Here is a 21,456-nt window from a genome sequence, read left to right as displayed (position 1 = left end):
TGTAGAAAGGGATTTCCTTGCCATTCTCATGAGTGTATTAAAAACAGGAGCGTATTAACATAGTCTACATGTTTTGAGCCCACAGCCTCTCTTTTACTTTTTTGGCTAACAATAGTGCCCAAAATACTTTGTGTGAACCCAGCATTAGACAGCTCTACACTGAAAACCTGTCCAAACAACATCTCATATCTCAGCTTCCTGGATCCATGTGAGTGTGTCTAAAGGTAAGTGGGAACTTAGAAGGATTGTGTTCACATTTGTGTAGACTTAGGCTCTCAGACATGTACAAGTAGTCTATGGCGGACATGTATCAAGTGGTGTATATCCTCTAAAGGCACACTCTTCTACGCAAAGAAGTGTGATTTTAGAGGTTTTACGTAGCTCACACCAAGGGGGCATGAAGAAAGTCCTGGAAAAGGCTGTAAGTTGGCGTTGTAACCCAAAAATAGCTGCAAACAGTTGCAAGAAATCCATCATCCAAGATGGATTTCATGCGTCTGTTAGGTTGTGGCCACAGCCAAAATAGCTGTGTAGCCCTAGCCTCAAAGAGGTTCATGAAGGAACCTCTGAACCTATTAGGAAAAGCAGGTCACATTCTAGTGGACTCACTGTATGCCTGTAATCGATGTTATAATACTACATTTTCTGTGCCGTTTCTCTGGGCTGCCAGTAGTAGGCAGTTTAAAGTTTGTAAATTCTGCTGGTATGTGTAATAAAGGGAATCTGTCACCGTCCTTCAACCTCAAAAAAGACTTTAATAGATAGTATAGAAGATGTTTTCAACAATGTAATTTGTATAATCCTACTAACTGGCATTGTCTCGCCATTAGCTTCTATAATGTCTGTGTGCTGTAAGCAGATACTGTCAATAATACACCCACTACACCTTGGACTACTTATAGCTTCAGCACATGCACACAGGATCACAGTGGGGGTAGACAATGAGTAAAAACATAACAAGCATTATTGATATTCCGGTTCAGGAGTTCTATATATGTTGGTCAAAATAGTTAATGTGAGTAAAACCTCATAACAGGGTCTTCTCAACATGTAGTAATATCCTTTCTTTATGAATTAGGCTAATATGTGTGTTCCTTTCTACAAGAAGAGTTACATGACAAACCTGTTTTTAAAGAAAATTACTGAAGAGAATGCTAGAATAAGTCATATTAATAGAATGTTACATTTAAAAGTATTGTAAGCTTTGAGAGTAATCATTTTCTTACCAATTAGTTATTTACACTTTTAATCAATAATAATAATACTTCACAAACACATGGACAGATGAGATACGTGCTAATGACTTTTCTAGTAAAATGTAAATGTATCTTAAAAATTCATCTCCTGTTTTTCCTCACGGACGGTGCATTAGTTCATTATGTTTATAGAATCTAATGAGTTATCTTCCCAATTCTCAACTGATGGGAAAAGAGAAGGACGCTCATTATTCCTGCTTTAAAAATACAATATGCTTTGTGTAGAAAAGCTGCTGAAAACAAACACACATAATGTATACAGACTGAAGATCCTGTTTATAATAAAGGAATGGTAATGAACTCGGTGCAGTATGAGGATTGGAGAGCGATATGCCCCGGGCCAACAAGCCCTACCGCTATAGCCAACTTATTTTGATACAGGGCTAGAGCAGATGCCTGAATCCTTTTCCCTGGTAAAGGAAGCTTTAGTAGAATAGTTTATAAAGATACACATAAGTCCATTAACTGAAGATATGTAGAATTTTAATGTAATTCCATAAATAAGAAGTCATTACTTGGGCATGACTACTGTATAAACTGATGCTTATTCTTACAACCTATGTTTTTAAAGTCTCCACTAACTAAGTCTTGCATGTTACCCACAATATCTTAAGTTTGTTGAGTTCCAAATTTTGGGTTGTTCTGCCACAGGGATTTATCACATATGCTAACGAAAGGTGACAAATACCGAGGACTCCACTGCTGGAACTGTCATCACCAGAATGGGTGTCAACCCCCCCCCCTCTTTGTCCCCCTAATGAGGGAGAGTTTGAGTGGGGTAGTGGTCATGCATGCACTCTGTAACTCCACTGCATTAAATTGAGCAAAGCTGTGAAAATATGACTTCTCATTTCCAACTTTATCATCTTTCAATATAGTATATGTCATTGTGGGACAACCCTTTTAAGGCTAAAGCTCTATGGTATCTTCCATTCATTGCTGTAAAATTATCATAAAATTGCAACTATGCACAGACTTAAATGTTTCCCAAGCAACCTTGTGACCATCTAAATAAATCTGATATGTTCAGATTTTTACTGCAGGGTTGCTGTAACCTCACAATTTTATCACAACACACACCCGACCTAAAGAAAATTAAGTTATTGCAGATACCTGGACCTTTGTGCAGGGAAAGGAAAAGCTTTGCTATGATTCTGAGTGTTAATACATTAGATACATTAGACGTTAGTCATAATAATATGATTCCCAAGGTTTCAACACTCACTAGTCATAAATGTAAGCTGATGTACATTGGGAACATCAATTGAAACTGTCTTTCCAAGGTAAGACTCTATTGAAATGAAGAAGACTTGAGCACTCCAAGGCTTCTGTAATCTCTATACATTCTTAATGGAGAATGCCATGCATGTCTAGTCACTTTTCATTCATAGCACCTGTACTGATTTATTCTGTTGAGTTATTACCCATAGTTCTTTTATATACTGTATGTGTAGTTCCAAATAACTAAAGAAACAATAAAAAAATGCACATATTGTCACATTCACATCTACTATAATGTTACTATACTATGTGACATCTATTATAATTATATATAGAAAATGATGACACTTATTTACAAAACAAAAATATTCTACAACTTGGGCCAAGCTTGATATGAGATTTGAAAAACTTCAACAATGAGTAACAGTGAAGAAAAAAGTTATTTAATCCCTGTTGATTTTGTACGTTTGACCACTGACAAAGAAACAATATGCCTATACTTTTAATAATAGATTTATTTGAACAGTGGGAGACAGAATAATGCCAAAAAATCCAGAAAAAATGCATTTCAAATAAGTTATGAATGGATATTGATTTACCCCTGCAAAACTGTTGTTGGCAATCACAGAGGTCAGACGTTGTAGTTGGCCACCAGGTTTGCACACATCTCAAGAGGCAACTTTCCCTACTGATTAAGATTTTTAGGCTGACATTTGGCAACTCAAACTTTCATCTCCTTCCAAGGTTTTTCTATTGGATTAAGGTTTGGAGACACTGTTTCTTCTTGAGCCACTCCTTTGTTGCCTTGGCTGTGTGTTTGGGTCATTATCATACTGGAATACCCATCCATGATCCATTTTCAATACTCTGGCTGAGGGAAAGAGGTTCTCCCTGATGATATGATGGCACCTAATCCTATCCACCGTCCTTTTGATGCATTGAAGTTGTCCTGTCCCATTAGCAGAAAAACACCCCCAAAGCATAATGTTCTCCCTTTATGGTGTTCTTAGGGTCATAGACAACATTTCTTCTTCTCCACCAAACACGGCAAGTTGAGTTGATGGCAAAAAGCTTGATTTGGGTCTCATCTGACCACAACACTTTCACTCAGTTCTCTGAGTGATTCAGATTTACTGACAAACTGCAGATGGGCCTCTACATGAGCGGAGAGACCTTGCTAGTGCTTCAGGATTTCAGTTCTTCATGGTGTCGTCTTATCCTGACTTTTTTTTTTAAAGGAGTCATAACTCATTTATGAATTGCTGAAAAATGTAAACAATATGTAATTTACATCTGAGCCAACTTATTTCTCAGTTTTTTTAAGTCAATAATGCTAGAAAGGTTGTTTTGTAATATAATAAAATAATACTCAGATATTATAAAAAAAATATGCAGATTTATTAGTAAACATAAGAGTATATAAACAATGATATTTGAAAATAAATATGAATCAGCAATGATTATGTAAAGAATATTAATAAAGAATTATAAGCTTATATAGGTAACAAAATAGGAAAATGTTTAATGCCCATTCATTGATTCACTAGATGGCACTATTGACTAGATAATTACACTCAGTTTGTCAAAGGTTAATGTTTTAATAGTGAATAACCTGATGTCATCCATCCATCAATTTTTGGGTTATTAAATCATTGATAACAGATAAGGTTGACACCTACCAATTGAACCCAACTGTTCCCAGCTATAGTGAAGCAAATCAACATTATAAATGTGTAGGTTGTCACTTTAGACTGACTTCCCAAAATCATTATATAACATCCCATTGTTTATTCATAAATTTAGCAATTATATAAGAAGAAATAACACGTCCGCATAAACATTGTGGCTGGTACTGTGTACAGCCAGGTGAAGATGTCAGAAAAAACATCTCTCCTACTCTGTCTTGTAGATACAAGGAATACAATTTGCAACACACTATATTAGTACAATAGTCATAGTATATCACTATATGCTGTGTGTGAATATAAAATAATATTTATGTGTGACCCAACTAACAATATTTAATGGTGCACACGACAATTAGATATGTCCTTATGGACTATTTTATATTGAAATAAATTATGGTCAATAAATTAGAATAAGCACATTAGCTTCTCAATATTCTTCCTCACTCCTGTAATGTCTTATCTTTAGACATACTGTGGTGGGATTGTACCACTCGTTCTCCAAGGGAGACATAAATCTCACTAATTAGTATGTAGAAATAAAATACTAAAAGACACAGGGGGAGATTTATCAAAACCTGTCCAGAGAAAAAAGTTGCTGAGTTGCCCATAGCAACCAATCAGATTGCTTCTTTTATTTATCAGAGGCCTTTTCAAAAATGAAAGAAGCGATCTGATTGGTTGTTATGGGCAACTTAGCAACTTTTGTCTGTCTGCTACTGTCATCCTTGAGAAAGCCATGCTCTAGTGGCCAAACATGTAGGATGTAGCAGTAGACACAGATTTTAAGTTGCACCACTATCCACAAGTTAAATTATAGAACAGGGTGCATGTTGCACTTGTTCATTGGCAATTGCCAATAGTTGGGGCTACTATAGGCACTAGATATCCTAACCCTAGTATGGCTATTGAAAATAAAGTGTAACTGTGCTGGATCCCCAATAAAGGAGAATAATCCAGCACATACACAGGGAAATAGGGACTGGATAGATAGTAACAATCAAGTGGATAGTGGATGTGCTTTTAAACCCACCTTGCACATATTTTACTAATAACAAATAAAAGTTATGTTTTATGGTGGAGGGATCCATGAGGGAATAGTGCCTGTTGGGCTCTCTTGTTGTTTGTTGGCTATATTGTACCCTCCCCTCCAGCCGGATCAAAAATTAGTTGGATATATTGTTAGTGTTACAAGGTCTCAGGTGTAAAATGAGAGCAGGTGTCTTAAATTTGGCATTATCACTCTCACACTCTCTAATTCTGGTCACTGGAATTAAACATGGTCCTCATGGCAAAGAACTTTGAGGGTCTGAAAAAAATTGTTGCTGTAGAGAAGTTGAGTGCATATGTTCAACATCATATCTAGAGGCTGTCTTTGGGAAATAGACATATGAGTGCTGCCAGCATTGCTGCAGAGATTGAAGGAATGCGGGGGGGTTGTCAGCCTGTCCGTGCTCAGAACATACATTGCATCAAATTGGTCTGAATGGCAGAAGGAAGCCTCTTCTATAGATGAAACACAAGAAAGCCTGCAAACAGTTTGCTGAAGACATGCCGACTAAGGACATTGATTGCTAAAACCATGTGCTGTGGTCTATTAAGACACAGATAAAAATCATTTGGTTTAGATGGTATCAGGCACATAAGGCGGCAATCAGGTGACAGTATAAAGACAAGTGTGTCTTGCCTACAGTAAAGTATGGTATGGGAGTGTCATGGTCTGGGCCTGCATGAGTGCTGCTGGCAATGGGAGCTACAGTTCATTGAGGGAACCATGAAAGCCAACATGTACTGAGATATACTGAAGTAAAGCAAGATCCCCTCCCTTCAGAGACTGAACCACAGGGCACTATTCCAACATGATAACAACCCAAACTATACCTACAAGACACCACTGCCTTGCTAAAAAAAAAAAGGGTTTAGAAGATAGACTGGCCACGCATGTTTTCAGAGCTAAACCCTATTGAGCATCTGTGGGGCAACCTCAAACGGAAGGTGGGGGAGCACAAGATCTCTAACATCCACCAGCTCCATGATGCCGAGTAGAGGAGGACTCCAGTGGCAACCTGTGAGGCTCAGGTGAACTCCATGCCCAAGAGGCAGTGCTGGAAAAATAATTGTGGCCACACAAAATATTGACACTTTGGACCCAATTTGGACATTTCCACTTAGAGGTGTACTAACTTTTGTTGCCAAGATATAGACAATAATGCCTGTGTGGTGTGTTATTTTAGGGGACAGCAACATAAAACACTTACATATAAAAGAAACCTATACCATGGGTGAACAGTCTCTGTAAGCCTAAGGAAGAGATTTGCAACTGCATGATATGCAGCTGTGTACACCAGGAAGTTTTAGGCTTATAATGATGCACACAACAGGACATTTCCCAGTGTATAAGCCACATGTACACCAGAAGTCAGTTATAAACAGAGCCTAAATGTCTAATGTTTGATAGAAGATAAAAAGTTGATTGGTGGGGGACCAACAAACTAGGACCTCAATTGATCATGAGAATAAAGTAAACTTTCCCCCCAAAAGAATGGCATGCAGAGTGTGTGGGCAGCATGCCATTTATTTACTGTGACAAAAAACCACTGCTCATCGATCAGCTTGCTATAATCTGTCCTGAGACAAAAGGCATATGTCTGCCTATGAGTATGCTTAACTTAGCCAGTCTATGTGCTGACCACTGGCCAAAAAGTGGTTTGACCATAGTCTGTGCACTGTGTATCCAAATAAATGTTGTAGTTATTGTTATGATCTCACCTGCTCCCAGCTGCAAATAAAGCTATGTAAAAAAAAAAGGAAATATTTGCTACTCTAAGGGGCACTGTGCCGTCACCATAGATGGCTATGCAGTACTCGCAGAATTCCGTGCAAAGAATGAAGATGTTCTTTCTTCGCGTGGAACAATTTCAGCAGTGGAATTGTCCGCCGCTGAAATTCCGCAGTGTGAACGGGTCTCACGGAAGACTAATGGTAATGTTCACAGCGTGGAATTCTGCAGTGTTAACGTACCCTAATATGTTGTGCAATGTCATGTAATGGCAGCATGAGCTTCTGTACTTCCCATTATTGCAAACAGTTGGTAAGCATTGAAAGAATATCCAAAGTAAAGTTGAGTTCACATATAGTATTTTGGTCAATATTTGGTCCTCACTTTGGAGCTCATTTTGGTCAGTTTTTGAAGCCAAAAACAGGAGTGAAACCAACACCATAGAAGAACCATAATGACTAGAAATACACCTTTTGTGTGTTTTGGACCCACTCTTGGTTTATCATCAAAGATGATCAAAAACTACTTAAAATATGTATGAAGCCAGCCTCATTGAGAAGAAAAAAAAAAACTCGAGCAAAACATTTCCTCCTTCTAAGTAGTGTTGACCGTGAATATTCGAAATGCTAATTTTTACTGCGAATATCTGCATTTTGCGAATATTTAGAATATAGTGATATATTCGTAATGACGAATATTCATTCGTTGTTTTTTTTTTGCGAATATGTGAATTTACGTGAATATGCAAAGATTCCTGAATATCGGCACTTCCAGTCAGAGGATCCCTCCCTTCTTTTAGGTGAGATATAATTGCGCATGCGCACTATGCGAATGTAATGAGAATTTTCGCATTCGGGAAAAAAACAGCGAATATGCCAATTTCGCAAACATAGGATGAATATTCGTCCATATATTTGCGAAATATCGCAAATTTGAATATGGCCCCTGCCACTCATCACTACTTTTAAGGTGCTGTTTCTGCAAAACGGGATCTGGCACTGAAACCAGGCTAGAGGTAGAGAGCTTTTCACTGCTTTGGCTTTTCTCAGTCACGCACAAAAATGGGCTCCATAATCTCTACACTGGCACTCATTTTTTATAATTTTTTTAAAATTTCCATAAAGACATAATTTACATATATTTCATAATGTACATTGTTTGTCTCTACCTAGTATTTATTTTCCCTTTGTTTAGCGCTCTAAATATTTTCTATTGGAAGCAAATGAGTTAAGAATTGAAATCTGTATATAAGTGATATTTGCATATAATCCCAGAGTATTTTTCAACACAATTGGTCAGAACGTATTAATAAATTAATACACTTTGATTGTCAAAGGTTTGTGTGTGTGTGGGGGGGGGGTCTCATTTTGTGGTCTATCATTAATGTAAATTCTACGTATTTTTGTCTGTGTTTCATCCGCAGAAACAAAGCTTATTGTTTTGTGACTTTTTCCTTTGATCTCCAAATGTGGAAAGTGAACATAATGCTGACTGAATAGACATTGAAGAACATTTAAATAAAGCATGCATATACAAAAGGGACAAAAGGTCATTGCTTTACATTTGTATCATTTTAAAGAAAATGAATGTTTCAATTGTCCAAAAAAATTTATGATTAAAATTTTACCCTGAAAATAATTTTGCAATAAAAAAAGTCATGAACACATTGTTTGTATTATAACATTGTCTGATGAACTTTTGGCTGAATTGTAATGATAACGTGTATGGAGAATTATAGCAAAGAGTGGTTTCATTTAGATCACTGTATATACCAGTGCCATGAATATTGGTAAAATAAGATGGCATAGTCCAAAGTGATGATCATGTCTAATGTGACATATCTTCATATCTTTTACGTTATGCTGTCTCTAAAAACAGTATGCCCGAATTTTGCTTTTAAAGCGTTACATTATAAAGAAAATGTAAACAATGCTTGAGTCAGTGTAGCAATGTGCCCTAGGACCTGTATGCATAATAATATGCATGTGTTAATATGTAAAATGCCTTTTAATCTATAAATTACTATGTGCTTTCTTTCTGCATTGAGCTTTCCTTCCCCATCATGAGATGTGCTCAAACATTTTTACATAAAGCGCATGCTCTGTATACAGTCATGGCCGTAAATGTTGGCACCCCTGAAATTTTTCAAGAAAATGAAGTATTTCTCACAGAAAAGGTTTGCAGTAACACATGTTTGGCTATACACATGTTTATTCCCTGTGTGTGTATTGGAACTAAACCATATAAGGGAGGGGAAAAAAACTAATTTGCCATAATGTCACACCAAACTCCAAAAATGGGCTGGACAAAATGATTGTCACCCTTTCAAAATTGTGGAAAAATAAGATTATTTCAAGCATGTGATACTCCTTTAAACTCACCTGGGGCAAGTAACAGGCGTGGGCCATATAAAAAGCACACCTGAAAGCAGATAAAAAGGAGAAAAGTTCACTTAGTCTTTGCATTGTGTGTCTGTGTGTGCCATACCAAGTATGGACAACAGAAAGAGGAGAAGAGAACTGTCTGAGGACTTGAGAACCAAAATTGTGGAAAAATGTCAACAATCACAAGGTTACTAGTCCATCTCCAGAGATCTAGATTTGCCTTTGTCCACAGTGCGCAACATTATCAAGAAGTTGGCACTGTAGCTAATCTCCCTGGACGTGGATGAAAGAAAAAAATTATGAAAAGTGTCAACGCAGGATAGTCCGGATGGTGGATAAGCAACCCCAAACAAGTTCCAAAGATATTCAAGCTGTCCTGCAGGCTCAGGGAGCATCAGTGTCAGTGAAATATGGTGGAGGTTCGATGATGTTTTGGGGTTGTTTTGCTGCCTCTGGCACTGGGTGCCTTGAATGTGTGCAAGGCATTATGAAATCTGAGGATTACCAACGGATTTTGGGTCGCATTGTACAGCCCAGTTTTAGAAAGCTGGGTTTGCATCCGAGATCTTGGGTCTTCCAGCAGGATAATGACCCCAAACATATGTCAAAAAGCACCCAGAAATGGATGGCAGCAAAGCGCTGGAGAGTTCTGAAGTGGCTAGCAATGAGTCCAGATCTAAATCCCATTGAACACCTGTGGAGAGATCTTAAAATTGCTGTTGGGAAAAGACGCCCTACCAATAAGAGAGACCAGGAGCAGTTTGCAAAGGAAGAGTGGTCCAACATTCCGGCTGAGAGGTGTAAGAAGCTTATTGATGGTTATAGGAAGCGACTGATTTCAGTTATTTTTTCTAAAGGGTGTGCAACCAAATATTAATTAAAGGGTACCAATAATTTTGTCCAGCACATTTTTGGAGTATGGTGGTACATTATGTCCAATTTGCTATTTTTTCCTCCCTTTTTTGGCTTAATTCCAATACACACAAAGGGAATAAACATGTATATAGCAAAACATGTGTTACTGCAATCCTTTTCTGTGAAAAATACTTCATTTTCTTGAAAAACTTGAGGGGTGCCAACATTTACGGCCATGACTGTAACTCTAATGTAGCGATGTGAAACTATATGGTGCAAGTACACCAGAAAAACCTGCACTTTGTGCCCCCCCCCAAAAAAAAAAAAATTTTTACATCAAAACCTGTCCAGAGGAAAAGTTGCCCATAGCAATCAGATTGCCTCTTTCATTTTTAACAAGGAAACAATGAAAAAAAGCAATCTGATTGGTTGCTTGGGCAACTGGGCAAGTTTTCCTCTGGACAGGTTTAGATAAATCCCCCTCCCCATATGCTGAAAATACATAAGAAATGAGTTTATAAAATGGCCAAACAGAAACCTCTTTGCATATAAATAATAATTTAGCACCTTGTATTGTTTGTCAGTGTGCATGGAAATGCTTTTCTTCTGAAAAGGCTGCAAGGTGTTCAGCTCACATTGGTGAAAGCTGGATTATACACTGCACTGAGGTGCCGCAGAGAGATAACTATACCTCCCTCCCCCTTGCCTTTAGAGAAAATGGTCCTGGACCAAAAAGGCTTGGTTTCCAGGGTTCGTTTGCAAAATTAAAGAGACAGAGACCCCTAGTGGCCATTTTTTTAATCCATTTTTTTCACATCTTTAGCAATTAAATTTGTTTTAATGAATTATATTAAGAAAATGCTTCGTTTTTAAAGAAGAAATAAATGGGGGGAAAAAAGTTAGAGTCTGCAGTGAGCGCTGCCCAAGTACAACAGTATCCTACTGCCGGAAGGGATTCCCTAATGAATGTGCAATTTGGCACTGTATTTGCTTATTGAGGCAACTGTACAGCCACTCATAGCTCCGCAGTCCTCTACCTACACCTGGCAGGCACAATCAGTTCTGGGCAGGAAAGGAAACTGGATGCCACGAGCACAGTTTATCCAATTTCCTACTCTGCAAGTCCTCCCACAGAGTGAGCATGTGCATGGAAGGATCCACACAACGAATAGTGTTTTTGTGTATCACAGTAGTATGTGCATTTTGTGTGTTGTAAAGGTGTGTGTGTGTAGGTGTGTGTGTAGGTGTGTGTGTAGGGGTGTGTGTAGGTGTAGCCAGGGCCGGTTTTAGGCAAAGTGTGGCCCTGGGCAGAACCCCAAATGCTAAAATCAGGGATGTGGAAATCCTATAGCCCGACGCCCGTGACAAGTAGTTTTGGGCGCCGGGCAGGTGAATTGTTTATAGATTTAGCCCTGTATCGGGCAGGGACAGACAGACGTCCCCCTTATTTTTCTTTAATGTCGGTGTGAGGCGCAGGAGCTGATGGAAGTCTCCACCTCACACCAGCGCTCAGAGTGTATGGAGGGGGCGGCGGCCTCCAGCTGACTGCAGAGCCCCCTTATCTCCCCTCCCGGAGGATGCAGCTCTACACAAGAAGACACAGCAGGGTGAGAGAGAGGATGTAGACAGCTCCATCCCCCGCACACAGCTCCATCCCCCGCACACAGCTCCCCCCTCCCCTCCCCTGCTCTGTCTAGACAGGACCTAATCCACCACAGGGCGGTTGCTTGTTTGCACGGGGAAAACACAGAGCAGGGGGGGAGGGGGAGGACGGGAATCTCACCTCACACCGGCCGGGACTACAGCTCTGATGTCCACTCATGGCGGCTCAGGTGAGGAGACCGAGAATACAGGCGGCAGCGGCAGGAAGGGTGGTTGTATATGTATGGTGTGAGTGTATGTGTGATGTGTATGTAATGTATGATGGGGGAGGATGGTGTATATCAGTGTTTCCCAACCAGGGTGCCTCCAGCTGTTGCAAAACTACAACTCCCAGCATGCCCTAGGCATGCTGGGAGTTGTAGTTTTGCCACAGCTGGAGGCATCCTGGTTGGGAAACACTGGTGGATATGTATGGTGTGAGTGTATGTGTGTATGATGTCTATGTGTGATGTGTATGTAATGTATGATGTGTGTATAATGTCTAAGTGTGATGTGTATGTAATGTATAATGTGTGTATGATGTCTATGTGTGATGTGTATGTAATGTATAATGTGTGTATAATGTCTAAGTGTGATGTGTATGTAATGTATAATGTGTGTATGATGTCTATGTGTGATGTGTATGTAATGTATAATGTGTGTATAATGTCTAAGTGTGATGTGTATGTAATGTATAATGTGTGTATGATGTCTGTGTGATGTGTATGTAATGTATAATGTGTGTATGATGTCTATGTGTGATGTGTATGTAATGTATGATGTGTGTATAATGTCTAAGTGTGATGTGTATGTAATGTATAATGTGTGTATGATGTCTATGTGTGATGTGTATGTAATGTATAATGTGTGTATAATGTCTAAGTGTGATGTGTATGTAATGTATAATGTGTGTATGATGTCTATGTGTGATGTGTATGTAATGTATAATGTGTGTATAATGTCTAAGTGTGATGTGTATGTAATGTATAATGTGTGTATGATGTCTGTGTGATGTGTATGTAATGTATAATGTGTGTATGATGTCTAAGTGTGATGTGTATGTAATGTATAATGTGTGTATGATGTCTATGTGTGATGTGTATGTAATGTATAATGTGTGTATAATGTCTAAGTGTGATGTGTATGTAATGTATAATGTGTGTATGATGTCTATGTGTGATGTGTATGTAATGTATAATGTGTGTATAATGTCTAAGTGTGATGTGTATGTAATGTATAATGTGTGTATGATGTCTGTGTGATGTGTATGTAATGTATAATGTGTGTATGATGTCTAAGTGTGATGTGTATGTAATGTATAATGTGTGTATGATGTCTATGTGTGATGTGTATGTAATGTATGATGTGTGTATAATGTCTAAGTGTGATGTGTATGTAATGTATAATGTGTGTATGATGTCTGTGTGTGATGTGTATGTAATGTATGATGTGTGTATGTCTGTCTGTGTGTGATGTGTATGTAATGTATAATGTGTGTATGATGTCTATGTGTGATGTGTATGTAATGTATGATGTGTGTATAATGTCTAAGTGTGATGTGTATGTAATGTATAATGTGTGTATAATGTCTGTGTGTGATGTGTATATAATGTATGATGTGTGTATAATGTCTAAGTGTGATGTGTATGTAATGTATAATGTGGGGTGGGCAGCAGCAGGTGTATATATGATGTGTGTATGATGTCTATGTGTGATGTGTATGTAATGTATAATGTGTGTATAATGCAGGGGCGGACACAGACAACAGAGGGCCCCCTGTGCAAAGAATGTGCCTGGGCCCCCCCCCCCCCCCAAAAAAAAAGTAATATGCCATAAAATTGCACTGCAACTCACATTAATCTGCATTAGGTAGGCAGCAGTTCCCCCACATTAGGTAGCATAGTTTCCTCACATTATGTAGCATATATTCCCCACATTAGGTAGCATTGCATAATTTCCCCACATTAGGTAGCGTAGCATAGCATATATTCCCCACATTAGGTAGCATAGATTCCCCACATAAGGTAGTGTAGGATAACCCCAACAAACAAACACACACACACTCTCACTCACCCACACACTCTTACCTTTCCTGCACTACTTACATCTGCCTGAGAGGACTTCCTGGCAGAGGTGCGCGCTATAAGTGACGTTATCGAACGCTCTGCGCTGGACGTCAGCGTCCAGGTGCTTGCGATGACGTCACTCACCGCACGCACCTCAGCCAGGAAGTCCCCATGGGCAGATGTAAGTAGCAGTTTAGTGACTGGGCAAGACTTGTTTCCCTGTCATATGTGCACTGGCAGGGCTGCCATCAGAAATTTCGGGGCCCCTTACACAACTCAAGGCCTGAGACCCCCACCGATCACCTTGGTTGAAGTGGTTCTCCAGCTGTTGGAAAGCTAAAACTCCCATCATGTCTGAAGAGCCTCTGGCAATGGGAGTTGTAGTTTTGTAACAGCTGAAGAGACACAGATTGGACACACTTTTACCCATCATCACTGCAGAACTTACAAGTGACTACAGCTCTGATGGGACAGTCATAAGAACACACAATGATGTCAGTGACCTGAGTGACGTCTTCTGACTTAAGTGATATCTTCTCTGTAATCTTTTCTTCTTCATCTCGTCCAGAGACCAGGTCTTCCTCCAGCTCCATCTTCTCTGCAGAGTCTGACATCCGGACATCATTGGCTCCTCACTTTGTCAGCAGATCCTCATCCTCTGCATGAAGACAATAATCATTATAACCTTGCCAGAAAGTGTAACCTAAATAAAATACTGCCCCACACTGTACCCTGAATATAATCCTGCCACACACTGTACCCTGAATATAATACTGCCACACACTGTACCCTGAATATAATACTGCCACACACTGTACCCTGAATATAATACTGCCACACACTGTACCATGAATAGAATACTGCCATACACTGTACCCACTAAATATAATACTGCTATTCACTGTACCTACTAAATATAATACTGCCCCACACTGTACCCTAAATATAATACTGCCAGACACTGTAACCTGAATATAATACTGCTGTACACTGTACCCACTAAATATAATACTGCTATACACTGTATCCACTAAATATAATACTGCCACACACTGTAACCTGAATATAATACTGCCACACACTGTACCCTGAATATAATACTGCTATACACTGTACCCTGAATATAATAATGCTATACACTGTACCCTGAATATAATACTGCTATACACTGTGCCCACTAAATATAATCCTGCCACACACCGTACCCTGAATATAATACTGCTATACACTGTACCCTGAATATAATACTGCTATACACTGTGCCCACTAAATATAATCCTGCCACACACCGTACTCTGAATATAATACTGCTATACACTGTACCCTGAATATAATACTGCTATACACTGTACTCACTAAATATAATCCTGCCACACACTGTACCCTGAATATAATACTGCTATACACTGTACCCACTAAATATAATCCTGCCACACACTATACCCACTAAATATAATACCTCTTATCCTCTGTGTCCTCATCACCCCCATAACCCCTGCCAAACCTCTCCTCAACACTACTATAACCACCCCCGCACCTCTCCTCATCGCTACTATAACCCCCTGCACCTCTCCTCATCACTACTATAACCCCCCACACCTCTCCTCATCACTACTATAACCCCCCCAGGCACCTCTCATCACTACTATAACCCCCCCACACCTCTCCTCATCACTACTATAACCCCCCGCACCTCTCCTCATCACTACTATAACCCCCCCACACCTCTCCTCATCACTACTATAACCCCCGCACCTCTCCTCATCACTACTATAACCCCCGCACCTCTCCTCATCACTACTATAACCCCCGCACCTCTTCTCATCACTACTATAACCCCCCGCACCTCTCCTCATCACTACTATAACCCCCCACACCTCTCCTCATCACTACTATAATCCCCCTGCACCTCTCCTCATCACTACTATAACCCCCCCTGCATCTCTCACCACCCCCATAACACCCCCCTGCACCTCTCTTCACCCCCATAACACCCTCCTGCACCTCTTATCACCCCCATAAGCCCCCCTGCACCTCTCATCACCCCCTGCACCTCTCATCACTCCCTGCACCTCTCATCACTCCCATAACCCCCCATCACTCCCATAACCCCCCTGCATCTCTCATCACCCCCATAACCCCCCTGCATCTCTCATCACTCCCATAACCCCCCCTGCATCTCTCATGACCCCCATAACCCCCCTCTCATCACCCCCATAACCCCCCTGCATCTCTCATCACCCCCATAACCCCCCTGCATCTCTCATCACCCCCATAACCCCCCCTGCATCTCTCATCACCCCCATAACCCCCCCTGCATCTCTCATCACCCCCATAACCCCCCTGCATCTCTCATCACCCCCATAACCCCCCCTCTCATCACTCCCATAACCCCCCATCACTCCCATAACCCCCCTGCATCTCTCATCACCCCCATAACCCCCCTGCATCTCTCATCACCCCCATAACCCCCCTGCATCTCTCATCACCCCCATAACCCCCCCTCTCATCACCCCCATAACCCCCCTGCACCTCTCATCACCCCCATAACCCCCCTGCACCTCTCATCACCCCCATAACCCCCCTGCACCTCTCATCACCCCCATAACCTCCCCATGCACCTCTCATCACCCCCATAACACCCCCCTGCACCTCTCATTACCCCCCATAACCCCCCTCTCATCACCCCTATAACACCCCAAGCACCTGTTCCCCTGCACCTCTCATCACCATTGTAGTCTGCAAACAACATAGCCCCCATCCAACTCCCCCCCGTTCACTTACCCTGCCGGGGTTCGGTGCACCTGCATCTCTCATCACCCCCATAACCCCCCTGCATCTCTCATCACCCCCATAACCCCCCCTCTCATCACCCCCATAACACCCCCCTGCACCTCTCATCACCCCCATAACCCCCCTGCACCTCTCATCACCCCCATAACCCCCCTGCACCTCTCATCACCCCCATAACACCCCCTGCACCTCTCATCACCCCCATAACACCCCCCTGCACCTCTCATTACCCCCCATAACCCCCCTCTCATCACCCCTATAACACCCCAAGCACCTGTTCCCCTGCACCTCTCATCACTATTGTAGTCTGCAAACAACATAGCCCCCATCCAACCCCCCCCCCCCCCCCGTTCACTTACCCTGCCGGGGTTCGGTGCAGCTGCTGCTCCTGTCACAGTGTTCCACTGCACGGGGAGGATCCGTCGGGAGGCTGCTGGACTGGAGATCGCGCCGGGACAGGTCAGGTGACTGGAGTAGACGTGCGTGCCTGCGCGGGGCACGTCGACTCCCATCAGCCCCTGGCCTGTCCGGCCCTGCCGTACTTCTTAAGGGGCCTGCGCCCTAGATAGAGCGGGCCTCATAGTCCTGCGGGCCCCCCAGACTATGAGGCCCGGTCATAGTTCTGACAGGTACCCAGCCAGGAGTCAGTGAGTGACAGTCGCAGTCACTCACTGACTAGCCGGAAAAAAAAAAGTACAGGGACGTCCGGGCCTCCCTGAAGCTCCGGGCCCCATACAAGTGTATGGGTTTACCCCCTGATGGTGGCCCTGTGCACTGGGTCCGATGGTAGGACCGGCCCAGCGTGTGAGGGCGGGCCCCCTCACACGCTGGGCCCCTGTGCAGCTGAACCTGCTGCACAGGCGATATGTCCGCCCCTGGTATAATGTCTATGTGTGATGTGTATATAATGTATGATGTGTGTATAATGTCTAAGTGTGATGTGTATGTAATGTATAATGTGTGTATGATGTCTGTGTGTGATGTGTATGTAATGTATAATGTGTGTATGATGTCTAAGTGTGATGTGTATGTAATGTATAATGTGTGTATGATGTCTAAGTGTGATGTGTATGTAATGTATAATGTGTGTATGATGTCTGTGTGTGATGTGTATGTAATGTATAATGTGTGAATGCTGTCTGTGTGAGGTGTATGTAATGTATAATGTGTGTATGTAATGTATAATGTGTGTATGATGTCTGTGTGTGATGTGTATGTAATGTATAATGTGTGTATGATGTCTATGTGTGATGTATATGTAATGTATAATGTGTGTATGATGTCTGTGTGTGATGTGTATGTAATGTATAATGTGTGTATGATGTCTATGTGTGATGTGTATGTAATGTATAATGTGTGTATAATGTCTAAGTGTGATGTGTATGTAATGTATAATGTGTGTATAATGTCTAAGTGTGATGTGTATGTAATGTATAATGTGTGTATGATGTGGGGGGGCAGCGGCAGGTGTATGTATGATGTGTGCATATGTATGGTGTATATGTATGGTGGATATGTATGGTGTGAGTGTATGTGTGTATGTAATGTATGATGTGGGGGGGGGGCAGTGGGAGGTGTGTATGTATGTATATGGGGGCAGTGGCTGGTGTATGTATGATATATGTATGCATAAATGTTTTGTATAGGAGCAGACGGGCATTAGGGCAGTTGTACCATCTAATTTTATTTATTTTTAGTGGCACCCGCACTAAATTGCACCCCCAGAATCCCACCCTTCATACTCACCCGCCAACCAAGAGCCCCTCATATGCACACAAACACGCCCAAACCAAAACTACAACTCCCAGCATGTTGGACCATAACCTAATCTGTAGAACTATAAAGTGTAACATGCTGGGAGTTGTAGTTTTGGTTTGGGTCAGCTGCAGAGCCATAGGCTGTATCAGGGCATGCTGGGTGTTGTAGTTACTAACTGCAATTCCCAGTATTCCCTGACACAGACTATGGCTCTGCAGCTGACACAAACCAAAACTACAACTCCCAGCATGTTACACAATAACCCTAACTGTACTACTATACAGTGCAACATGCTGCGACACCCACACAACCATAGGCTGTATCAGGGCATGCTGGGAGTTGTAGTTATCTAGTAACTAAATACAACTTCCAGCATTTTCTGACACAAAATGCAGCACATAAACTGGAGAAGCAGAACCACCCCCCCCCCCCCCCAGTAACATAAGTCCCTATTGAGACTGAAAAAAAGTGATTAAAATATCTTAAAAAGTGCGTATATATGTGAATAAGCCCCTTTCCTAATAAAAGTTTCCAATTTTCTTTAAATAAAAATAATGTACAAAAATAAACATAAGTGTTATCGCTACATGTGGAAATGTCCAGACTATTAAAATATAATGTTAATTAAACCGTACGGAGAACGGTGGAAATGTAAAAAATAGTCCAGAATTGCTCATTTTTGGTCACTTCATATGAGAATTTTTTTTATAAGGTGATCAAAAAGTTATATCTACACTTTTCTGGGCTTGTCTGGGGTGTAAGAGGAGCTACAGCTCTCCCTCCGCTAATAGCCTGGCATGCTGCGATCACCTATTAACCCATTAGATCACCGCTGTCAGCAGTGTCTAAAGGATCTTATATCCATCCCTGGTGGTCTAGTGGGGGGGGGAATCAGACTATTTTGGTTGAAATTATTTTATCTACCAGGACAAGTAGATTTTCTTTAGGGACAAGTAGATTGTGTTCCGCTTTAGTCCCTTGGACAAGTAGTTTTTTTTTTAATTTCAACACCCCTGTAAAATATTGTAACAATTCACATTTAGCCAATTCAGGTAGAGTGGCATGCTAGGAACGTTGTCAGGGGCACACGCCGCAAGAAGTATGTCCCCTCTAAAAACACACAAAATATTTACATGCATAGTTATCAAATGATAACACTACAGTGGTGTGGAATTCATATCGCATAACGCCCGGGACATGTAGTTCCGGGCACTGAGCTGGTGCATTTTTTTTCATGTGTAGCCCTGCTTTAGGCAAGCTGCAGAGCCAGACAGAAGGCCAGTGGCAGCTGACAAACATATTTAGTGTATGTTCACACAGTGGAATGTCCGTGCAGAATTCCGCAGGGATATTCTGGACGGACATTCGGCTGCAGAAGATTCCTATTGGATTTCAATGGAATTCTGCTGCACTGTTCACATGGTGGAATTTCCGCAACAAAATCATGTTTCTGCCACGGAAATCGCGATTCCGGAGTCCACAAAAATGACAGACATGTCTATTCTTTTTGTGAATTTAGCTTGGAAATGCATTGCCATCTATTTCTGAGTGGTCCTAGTAGATTATTCAAATGTGCAAAAAGTCTGCACGTGTTTTACAGGTGGCCATGCCGCACCTTTTACGTTGTGTGAACATAGCCTTACAGCCACAGCTATCCCTGCGTGCCCCCTCCACAGAAGATAATTACTGGCCTAGAGGGTATGGAGTGATGTTCAACAGGTGTGGAGTTAATTTATTACATGTCCCATTTCTTTAAGTAGCACAGAGTAACATGGCATAATGTCCCGCAAATTCCACACACATTTCCACACCACAGACCTGGCCTCTATAAGTTATGTCCCACCCTCAGACTTCTGTCCAGAGTCCTGGCTGAATTAGATCACCCCGGGGCTGGTGTCATGCTGTGTCCACTGAACACATGCAACTTATTACTGTCTGCTCTACCTGCCATCACTTGCAGGAGCCTGCAGTATTATACAGCTGATGCCCTGCTCAAATGGGGTTGTGTAAATATCACCATAAGCAGCATTTACATACATTTACTGATAATATTTAAGGCGTAATCACGCCTTTTCTTAAATTTACATACACACATATACATGATTTGTAATTATAATGGGCCTTACAGGGTTGTGTAGCCTTGCTTCACTGGGTATGGAGGGACACTGCTTCGTTCCAGGCGGAAAAGCTGCTGCAGAACGTTGATTGCAGCTCCCTTGCCCATTGGTACGCAGCTCCCCACAGCATTTTTATTATGCACCGAAGATGAATAAAGTGTAATGATCATCTACAGTGGGTAAGTGCCATTATTTCAATCTGCCTTATGATTGCTTGATGCCGTTACTGAGCACCACCCTGAATGTAGATAGTGGTAAACATATTTGCACACCCTATATGTGAACACTGCCTGATTATACTGATTAGAGATGAACGAAGTTAGTGATTCGATTTGTTACGAACTTCTCGGCTCGGCAGTTGATGACTTATCCTGCATAAATTAGTTCAGCTTTCAGGTGCTCCGGTGGGCTGGAAAAGGTGGATACAGTCCTAGGAGAGAGTCTCTTAGGACTGTATACACCTTTTCCAGCCCACCGGAGCACCTGAAAGCTGAACTAATTTATGCAGGCTAAAGTCAGCAACTGGCGAGCCGAGAAGTTCTTGACAAATTGAATCACTGTAACTTCGCTCATCTCGAACACTGATAGTGCCAGACCAGCTCTACTATTGTAAACACAAAGATATTCACACATAAACACATTATAGATTTGTATAAACATACAGTATACACAATTTGCACACCTACACAATAAAGTATACAGGTCACTCATACACAATTTGCACACATATACACAATAAATTTACACACCACATATAAATACACTTACTTAAAAAAAAAAGTTGTGTGCACTGGAGAAGCAGCTATGGGGGCAGGGCTAAAAGCTCATGGTGCTGTACACTACCTCCCGTCCTTTTCGTCTTGCCTGCTCAGCTGTGTTACACCAGGAGCAGGAAGACAGA

General features: G+C 41.4%; 1 long non-coding RNA gene across 1 annotated transcript; it reads right to left on the bottom strand.

The window, feature by feature from the left end:
• Positions 1–256: 256 nt before the first annotated feature.
• Positions 257–21,456, bottom strand: LOC130369093 (uncharacterized). The gene is made up of 3 exons (XR_008892667.1): positions 21,324–21,456; positions 9,323–9,362; positions 257–3,739 (listed from the first exon to the last, which is right to left on the bottom strand). It is a non-coding gene; the product is annotated as an uncharacterized LOC130369093 (long non-coding RNA).

The sequence above is a fragment of the Hyla sarda genome, chromosome 4 (genome assembly GCF_029499605.1).
Source record: "Hyla sarda isolate aHylSar1 chromosome 4, aHylSar1.hap1, whole genome shotgun sequence".
Taxonomy (NCBI): domain Eukaryota; kingdom Metazoa; phylum Chordata; class Amphibia; order Anura; family Hylidae; genus Hyla; species Hyla sarda.
The sequence above is the reverse complement of the archived record's forward strand: the minus strand, read 5'-3'. Positions and strand labels throughout refer to the sequence as shown.